The following is an 11,068-nucleotide window of genomic DNA, read 5'->3' as shown; positions in this document are numbered from 1 at the left end:
TTGATGACTTAAAGAGTGAAAAACAATATATTATTTCTAGGGTTGTAAAATACATATATATACAAAAGTATAAATGAGTTTAATGCTCATGAGATATATTCAAAAATAAAACTCAACCTTATAAGTCAATTAAACATAATATACATTTCAATAGCTCCTTTCAAACTGAAGATGATTCGAAATGAAACATTTGGAGTTTGGAAACTAAATAACAAAAACGTGACCTTGAAAGAGACTTTGTAAAAAGATCTGTTACTTGTAATTCAGAATAAATATGTAGTAGCATGATGGTGCTTTTGCGTATCTTTTATTTGATAAAATGACAATCTATTTCAATATGTTTTGTCCGTTCATGAAAAATATCATTGTGAGCAATTTGAATTACACATTTACTATCACAAAAGAGTGGAATAAAGTAGGCATGTCAATACCTAAATCCATAAGTAACTAACACAATCACATAATTTTTACTGTATTGTCTGAAAAAGCTCTATATTATATTTCAGCACTTAAATGTGCCACAACTGTTTGCTTTTTATTTTTTCAAGATATCAAAGAATCACCCAGAAAAACATAATAATCAGTTATAGAATGTCAATCATTAACATCACTATCCCAATAAGAATAAGAAAAAGCACGAAATTCAAATTTAAAAGATGATGAGAACAACAAACCTTTATATAACGTTCCTCACAAATATCTTAATATTCTAAGAACTGCAGCAAAGTGAATTGTTCGAGGTGCTATCATAAATTAGCTCACAACTTGAACTATATGACTAATATCAGGTCTTGTAACTATCAAATATATAAAACTACTAACCATCTATACAAAGTAGCATCATCGAGAAGTTCTCCATCAGTTTTGACATTAGTTTTGAGAGGAGTGTCAACAGTTTTATTATCAAATAAGCCAGTTTTAGAAATAAGATCACAACATATTTCACTTAAGATAAGACATATCCATGAGAGGAACAATCAATTTCAACTCTCTGAAAATATCATAATGGACTAAGATTCTTCATCTCAAAGGTTTTGCTAAGGAATTTTTTATATTATGAATACTAAAGTTATTCTATTCGGTTATCACCATATCATCAACATAGAAAAGCAAAAATATAATATCTCTTTTAGATTAATGAATAAATAAGCTGAATCATAAAGATTTTGCACAAATTCAGAGTCAAGCATAGTAATGCTAAATTTATCACACTAAGTATGTTGTGCTTGTTTAAGACCATATAAAGCTCATCGAAGCTTGCACACTTAATTAGTTTGGCAAGACAATCCAGGAAGAGGTTTCATCTAAACTTCTTCACAAAGATCTCCATTCAAGAAAGCAATTTTTTACATCAATTTGTGATAAAGCCCATCATCGAATAGAAGTAATAGCTATAAGAGTTCGAATAAAAGTCATTCGAGCTATAAGAGCAAATGTTTCTTTATAGTTAATACCATACTCCTGTGTAAATCTTTTTACAACCAACCTGACTTTATATCTCTCGATAGGCCCATTTGATTTAGTTTTTATCTTGTACACCCACTTACAATCCATTATAGATTTTTCAAGAGGTAAATAAACAAGATCCTAAGTATGCATTTTCTCTAAGGCATTTAATTTTTCTTTCATAGTTGCTTGCCAAAGAGGATTAGAACTTGCTTTACGATATAATTTACGTTCATAAATAGAAAGAATGGTAGATAAGAAACAATGAAAATCATGATAATGTTTTGAAGAAGATCACTCATGTGTTGAGCGTTTTAGTTTTGGGACAAATAGCTTTGACGAATTAGACAACGGTGGTGCACGATTGCTTATGGTAGAGTCAATGATGGGACAAGCTTCATTTGGATGAATCTGCTAAGGAGTTGGAGAACTTTGAGACACATGAGAAAATTGATTAGAGTTATTTAAATCAACAAAAAGATAAAAAAAAACAAAAGACTTATGAGGATCATTAGCAGATTTTTGAAAACGAGATAATGAATATATCGAAATATTTTTTCAAAAAGTAACATGTCGAGAAACATAAAGTTTTTGTGTAATAGGATCATAGCAATGATATCTTTTTGTCCAAAACCATACCCTAAAAACACACAAATGGCAGTTTTTTGAGATAATTTAAAACACTGAACTTTAGGAAGCGAAACAAAATATGTAGAACCAAAAGAGTATTGTTATACAAGCATTCAAAAAGAAAAATTCCACCAATGACGGAAGAAGGAATACGATTAGTAACATAAATTGAAGTAAGTGCAGCTTCCCCCTAAAATTTTTTAAGAACTAATGAAGATAACAATAAGGCTCTAGTGGTTTCTATGATATGACGGTGTTTTCTTTCAGCACCACCATTATGCGGTGATGTATCAAGTACAAGATAATTCAAGAAAAATACCTTGAGAAGCAAAAAACTCTTTTAAATTATTTGATTGATATAACCCAACAAAATCAACATGAAAATGTTTAATAGTTTTAGAAAATTGTGTTTTGATCATGGTAGAACACTCTTGATAAATTTTAAATAATTTGAATGATGCCGAAACAAATAAATCTAAGTGTACCTTAAATAATCATGAATAAAAATAGCATAATAACAAGAACCCCCATAGTAGGTAAACGAGATGGGCCTTACACATCAGAATGAATAAAATCAAAAGAAAATAGAGAAACTGATTCACTTTTATTGAAAGGTAAAGCAGACTGTTTTGTTAGTTTGCAACTGATACAATTATTAGACGTTTTTGACTTAAAATAAACTAACTTGCCATTAAATACCAAATATTAAAGTCTAGAACAAGAAACATGTCCCAACTTACAATGCCAGAGGGAAAAGATGAAAGCCTTTGAATACTAGAAATTAATAAGGATTTTCGCATAAAAGGATGATCAAATTGATTGAAAGGACGATGTGAAACATGTAAGTTTTACAAAATGAATAATCTTTCAATTTTACGTCCTGTCTCAACCACTTTTCCCATTAAGCAATCCTACACCACACAATTACAAGAATAAAAAATGACATCAAGACCTTGATCATATAAGTGACCAACATATAGCAAATTCACGAAAAACGATGAAACCAAAAGAATATTATCAAAAGAAACATTTTGAGAACATAAGACAAAGCCAATATAAATAACAGATACATTTAAACCATTAGCAGTATGAATAGAAGGTGAATAAGTAATAGAACTTGAAGGGCCACAGATAGAATTATAAAAAATTATATGATTAAAAGCTCCAGAATTAATGATCCAATCTTTAGAATTAATACTTGGAGTAGTTAACAATGCAGATGTAGAAAACTTATTATCCATATAGTTTTTACTCATACTAGAAATAACTTGTCGAATAATCTCTTGAGTTTAATTTACAATGGAATGGGAGTTAATATTAAAAGTTTCTGTAGACAACATCGCAGTAGCAACTCACCTCATTTTACACAAGCTAAATTTCTTTTTCAATTCTAGGCAATTATGCCTTATATGTCCCAACTTGTGATAGTAGTAATATTCAATCTTAGAAGAATCTTTTTGTTGAGATAAGCCAAATGAATTAGAGATAAAATTTTTAGGATGTGCAGTAGCTACTAAAATAGTATCATCTTCTCCTTTGAATTGATTGAGGATGCCTCTCTTAGTTTTTTCAGCCATAAATTCTGACAAAATAGCATCAACAGAAGGAAAAAGGACATGATGTAGAATAGAAGCACAAATAGACTCAAAATCATCTTGAAGTGCCGTTATGAATTATGCAAGATGACTTTTTTCTTTGTATCGATAATATAATTCTGCATTAATAGTCTATTTAGATTCTATAAGAGCTAATTGATCCCAAATAATCTACATTTCAGAATGAAAATAAAAAATTAATTGTCAATTTCTCTGTTTCAAAGTAGCAAGATCTATCTCAAGTTTATATCTTCGAGCAAAATCAGTTTGAACATAATGTTTTTCAAGAAAATCTCAAACCTTCTTAGCAGTGTCAAATTTTCTAAGTTGTATACTAATTGAAAGAGCAATAGTATTAACAATCTAAGTAACAATTTTGCTATTATTAATCTCCCATTATTCATATATAGACTCAAAATTTTTCAATATGTCAAGAGCTTTCAGACATTTTTTTATCACCTATAACATATTTCCAAAGTCCCTTTCCTTTTAAAAAATTTTGCATCAAATAAGACCAATGAGTGTAGTTTGTTTCATTTAATTTCACTGTAATAGACTGTGATGATTCTGAGAGAGCCATGATAGAAAAATAATTGAAAACCAATACCCTGATCAACCCGTAACAAGCCAATAAATTGATCAATTCGTAACAAGTGAAATAGACAAGCCAATTACACATGTGAACAATTCAAAATCAATAAAGTATTTGTACATCCATAGCCAATGAATAAACATAAGAAAAGACAAAGGCAATTCCAATTTCACAAAACCAAAGCTATATTTAATGGCACAAAAATCAATTCCACCCAATTCCACAAAATGAAAAAACAAACAACAACCTTAAGGAAAAAAAAAAAAAAGAAAGGTCAAATAATAGCAAATTAAAGTGACCTGAAACAAAGAAAAATAGCAGTGATTGAAAGCATTGATACCATGATGACTTGAAGAGTGAAAAATAATATATTATTTCTAAGGTTGTAAAATGCATATATATACAAATGTATAAATGGGTTTAAAGCCTACGAGTTATATAAAAAAATCAAACTCAATCTTATAAGTCAACTAAATATAATATATACATTTTAATAGGAATGAGATTTTTCACTTCTAAATTTTGATTTATTAACAAAATATGAAATAAGAGTTATCTAGCTGCTAATATAATAATCAAGGCATGAAACAAGATATTATACACATTGACTTAAAAAACAATGATGATATGTTTTAGTTTCTGATTCCAGTGTGGTATTCAGTTGCATCCTATAAAATTAAAAATGCTTGGAAGTTGGAATGAAAACTTTTTTGAGTTTTTTAAAACTAAAAGCCATGTCTATGGATCGTATCAGATTGGCTGATACTTTATAAATTTATGCTTGAGGCTTGATCTGATTCATTCCTTATATTATGTTTTATAAGTAGAAGTATTAAAAATATTTTTATATTTTTAAATAAAAATTTTCATTAAAATAAGTTAAATATATTATTTAATAATATATAATAATATTTTTTAATTAAATCAATTTTGAATTTAAAAATTCATGTCTAAAATATGATATGATCGATCTAGATTCACAGACTTGATAAGTAACTTGATCCATGAACAATTATTTAAAAGGTGAATTTTTTTTTTTTTTGGAAATCTTTTTAACTGAAATTGCATACTCTTCAAATAAAATAAAATAAAATAAGTTGATTTGACTTTTTTTTTGTTTTTAATCAAATAATGTTCAATCATAAATTCCTAATTGTCTCGGCCAAAAAATGAAAAAAATTAATAAAGAAGGCTAGTAGCCATTCATAAAATTCTTGATAGAGTTTGGTATAAAAAAAAAGAGATAATATTTGCATGTGTGAAATTTCGGTAATTATTTATTATTATTATCATGTTAAATATCAATATTTGTTGGTCCGAATGATAAGGAATTCGATTCTCCTTAAGTAAAGTTTCAATTTCAAATCTTATGAATGAAAAAAATAAGCGCTGGGAGAGCTTGCCTTCTTATAGGGTCCAACTCGACTCGATTCCGAAATAGTAGGGACCTAAAGTAGCTATTGGACACCAAAAAATCCTAAATCAAAATGAAATGCATCCTAAAAGGGAAGCAGTTGAACCTAAAATTTGTAAAGACATCTTTATTGAATAATTCCATTAATGAAGCTTTTCCTCCTATGTTTCCACTTCATCTAAGAGTTCAAACAATGAAGTGAAAAAAATCGATGATAATACTTTTTAACAATTCTTTTTTGTAATTTTAAAAATTCATTTGAATTCAAATGAGCTCTTAATACAATTTGATCGTATCATTTTTTAATAAAATTGTATTACAAAAAATTATTTAATCCAAAATGAACACATTCAAATCTTATCATACTCGTTTTATTAGGGGAACCGTGCAAATAATGAGCAATCTTAATCTTTTTCATTTGAATGGATGTTAGATTTCCCAATAATGTATAGGCAAAATGGAAAGCGTAAATTGTTGCATTGGATGATAAGTACGTGAAAAAAACACCAGCTTGGAGAAAGGGATTATCAAGTCAAATCAAGAAACAATGTGCATGCGTCAAGAAAAATGATGTCAAATTTAAATAAAATACATTAATTTGGTTTTATCAATTCATTGAAATCTTACCTAATTTAACTATATTATTCTTATCCAAATAAATTATTTTCATTATTTATAAGTATTAAATTGCATATTCGGTTTATGTCCATATCACTTTATTTATTTATTTATTTTTTGTGTTCATTTCGTATCCTCTGGGATGCTTCCCCTAATTGGCAATATTAAATAAATCAAAAATAAAAAAGAAATGTCAAACATTCCAAACTTCTTGAGTTTAAAATAGTTGAAACCGTGCCTGATAAGGGAATACCCCTAACTTTAACAAAGTTACTCTTCTTGCCATTTGCTGTTTCTATTTTATATTTTTTTTACGATGAAATTAAATATAATATCTAAAAAAAACAACCACAATTAAAAATCCTTTTATTTTATCAAATTTATATTAAAACAACTAATTGCTGGTTCACTAATCGTTTTACCCTCTAATTAAAACTGAAATAACAGTAAATTTTTTTATTACCAAATGATAAAAAGAGAACCATGGGACTGGGTGCACGTTAAAGAAAAGCTCTCAGCTCACGTTAGTAGGACTTTTGATTTAAGGATTTTCTTTTTTGATCTCTAACTTTCATATTTTCTTTCTTCAATATTCGTGCTGTCTCTTTTCAAATTTTGTTGTAGGAACTAACTCCTTTTGTGGAATAGATACTGAGGATTCAAGGAAGAACAGATTGAGCAAAATCTAGAGGGCAATTCTCAAGAACAAAAAGGGACAAAGTTAGTTACAATCGTCGTAACCAACAAGGAGAAGCATTCGAGGGTTACTGATTGGAAGAGTCTATTTACTTCAATCCTTATAGTTTTTTCCACCACAGTGGGAGAATGGTAAAATATTGGTAAAGCCTTTAGATGATGTGTTTGAGGAAGGGGTTCTCCAATTGCAAAATTCCTTGGTGGCCCAATTCATAGGTAAGGTTCCAAATTTTAGCCAATTTCAATGACTTATTACAATGCTATAGGGAAAAAAAGAAACTGTTAACATCATACCTGCTGGGTCTAATTTGTTCATTATGCAATTTTCCTCCAAACAAGATCGTCATAGGGTTTTGGAAATAGGAACATGGCATGTTTAGAACAAACTAATTATTGTTAGGAAATGGGAACCAGGGATGAAAACTCTGAAATTCGAGATGAATAAGTTATTTGTTTGGATATAATTTGGTAATGTTCCGTTAGAGTTGTACTCAAAGAAAGGATTAAGCTACATTGCTAATGCTATAAACATACCTTTGTATATGGACAGAATCACAACCAATCGTGAACGGCTTGCTTATGCAAAAATATGTGTGGAGATGGAGGCTTCAGTGGAAATTCCAAGATTCATTAGGGTTCTTTAACATAAAAGAAGAGACCTCCACCATTGGTTTTTTGGCAAAAAGAAGTGCTTGAGTTGAGAAAAGATCCCAACCAGCCCTGACCTTTGTATTTTAAGCTATTAGAGAGTGCTGCACTTAGGGGTTTACAATCTTATCCCCCCTGTAAAATGAGGTCCTAAGCTGAATTTTTTTAAGCCTCTTTTAGGCTTCGGGCATACTGGTACAAGGCGAAGTCAAAGTTGTCATTGGTAGAGATCTCTGTAAAACTAAGCTAATAGTTAGATAAAAATCAAATTAAAATAAAATCATATGAAGTGACCTCAATCTTACCCCAATATTTCATCTCATTTTTTACTTCGAGGAAGGTCAATCTGTGGGCACTAATAATGAGCTCCCTTTACGAGTGTACTCTATTATTTTATCCCAATCTGACATATCCAGGATAGAGAGAGCCACAGTGCATCCACAAAAATGCCAAGCAAATTTATTATTTCTCATGCCTTGACCTTGGCAATGCCCTCAACCTCAATCGTGCTATCTTTGTTGAATTTTTTTAATGGCAAAAGAAGAACAACTTTTAATTTTTTATTGAGCTTGAACAATCAACGAACAATTTTTTATTGGGCCAAGTTGTTATATAATACCACATCTTATCATTGCAGTATGTTTTAATAAAAAAGAACTTCTTGAATAAAGAGAGAGAAAAAAGAATGTTTAGATGTTGATAAAAAATGATGAAAACAACTATATACTATATAGAGTTAGGAGTGAGCTTAGTGATAATCAAATTGTAAGAATTAAAAATTGAAACAAACCAGGAATGAAGTGGAAATATCAGACCAGCCATAAAGGAATCCCAATATACATAAAGTCAATATGGCTCTAGTTTATTAATAACTCGGTTTAAAGAGTTTGACATTATTATACTATATCCCTTTTTAGAAAAAATGAATGTTGTTAAAATATGGATGTGATAAGCTAAACACATGGTAGGATAGTCTTCAAGATATGTCTTACCCTTTAGTTCACCTATCACATCTTTGGGGATCATATCGAGGTCACAATGAGTATATACAGGGACTTTGGCTAGTTCATCCTCTTCTACAACATTTCTTTCATCGTCATCACTTTCTTAAGCTGAGGTATTCCTTTTTTTCTGTTCTTCCCTAAAACCTTCCACATTGCTAGAATCTCACTGCTAGAAGACTTTGACTCTTGAATAAGAACAAGATTTTGAGGCTGAACTATAGTTATGAGCAACTCAACTTCGAAGAAAGAAAGACGAAGTGGAGATCTTTTGAAAAAAGAAATGATCTAAAAAAAAATTGATTGAGGGGGAATGGAAGTGAAGATAGTAGCATTGATAGAAAGAAGAGTAAAAGTAAAAGAAAATTGATGAGATTAAACCCTAAAAAAGGGAACAACCAAAGATGAAAGAAGTTCGACCATAAAAGATAGACCAACTTGAAAGATGAAGAAAGGAAGTGGATTTTACAAGTCAAAGTCTATCTGAGCACATAGTTTTTCTGTGCTCAAAACTCATTCTTCTCTTGTCTAAGCATTTTTTTCATTTTGTTGCTGTCTTTCCTTGAACATCAAGTTGAACTAGAAAGCCATCTTCTCACAATTATGATCCCCGATGAATGGTGAAATCAGATCATCCTCGTTCTGCCTAAACTAACCTCTTCTAGGTTCCACCTTAAAAGTCTTGGCCTCCTTAGAACTTATACTAGAAGATATGGTTAAAAATACATATCGAAAAAAACAAAAAAAAACTTTAAGGCTTGAAAGCTTTTGAGATCGTAAAATTCAAATCGAACTGAGAGCAAAGAAAGTAGAAATGTGAAAAATGAAGCCCTACAACCTTTTATATAGTTATGTAGTAGATCAAATGAATGGTACAGACCATGCACATGTCAGAGTGAAGATAGGAATATGTTTTTTCATCTTTCATCTTTAAATTTTTTCGCTCAAACTACCTCTTTTCTTATTTAATGTTGTTAGACCAACCGACTAGATGAATCTCAGGTCAGACCGACCAAACCAGATAACCCCACGGGATAATTAGATGCCCAATTCATCACTATAGTTCAAAAGAGAGACTCAAATGCTAACTCCTGAAATAAAACACAAGTCTCACATTTACTAGATGAACTCCACCACTAATCTTGGACCATTTTGAACAATTAACACCTCGCTAAATTTCATACTGGCTATGCACTCAACCTAAGACATATGCACGAGATCAGTCCTCATTAGATGGGACCACAACTTAAGGCTAGTTATCTCTCAGTATCGATTTCCTCTATGACGTCAACTTCGAAGAACCAAGTTTCACGTCATTTTCCTTTATTTACCTGATCTATATGGAGCGCACTGAACATACATTCAATAGTTTGATACACAAACTACTTGATGGGAATACAAAATGTTGGGGGTATTTAGCTGTCAAAAGGACATAGTGATCTTTTTTAATGTTAAAAGCCTTCAGCAGACAATCATAAATAATTCTATCATTTATGTCGACTTGACATGTCAGATCAGTCTGATACATCCAGTGCCTAATAGCTTGGCACTATCTTTATTGTCTTTTAATAGTCCCCCATAAATATGAAGGTCTAGACAAATTAAGATAAGTTCATACTACTCATATTTCTTTTTATTATTCTCTTTTCGACCTCACCCATTTTGACTTATATGTCGGAGTATAAATGCAAAAAATACTTTCAACCTTTGCCTTTAACTGTCCACTTTTTTTGTTTTTTCAAGACCACCTTAAGATCAAGCTCGGCATAAATACCACCTTATCCTATTGTTAGATCTGATAATTTTTTTTAAAAAAAAGAATGAACCCCGTGCAAATCAACATTTAAATATTATAATCTTAAGAATTCCCTAAACGTAAGCAGCATCAACCAAAACTGTATCTAGCTGTTGTACCACCATTCCATATAACCACAGCCTAAAGATTTATATAGCGATTGGATAGCGATATAGTGGCCGCTATTTCGCAAGTTGCGCCACTATCTACTACCGTTATTGAAGAAAAAATGGAAAAAAATTTGAATCTTGTCTATAGCAGACGAATCATGGTCGCGAATTGTGACGTAACGTTGAATAATGGCAATAGCGATCCGCTATTGTCTGTTACTCTATTTTTCATTCAAAAATTGAAAAAAAATGATTTGATTATGTTTAAAAACTTAAAATAAAAATAGTAAAAAAAAAAAAATATTAATTTACAAATTTAGGAAAAAAAACCCACAAAGCTTAAACTTTAAAAAATATCAGTTTTTTCAAATTCAACTTTAATCAAGTCAAGAATATGCAGCTTAACGTAAGCAATTAATTCAACACTCAAATTATCTTTTTTTTTTTTTAATTTCCAAATTTGTCGTGATTTGTGTGTTTGGGATTGGATTGGGCTATGGTGCATTGGTAGAATAGGGCAGGA

The sequence above is a fragment of the Durio zibethinus genome, chromosome 24 (assembly GCF_047325235.1).
Source record: "Durio zibethinus cultivar Kanyao isolate XHJ-2024 chromosome 24, ASM4732523v1, whole genome shotgun sequence".
NCBI classification, from domain to species: Eukaryota; Viridiplantae; Streptophyta; class Magnoliopsida; order Malvales; family Malvaceae; genus Durio; species Durio zibethinus.
This window is presented reverse-complemented; position numbering follows the sequence as displayed.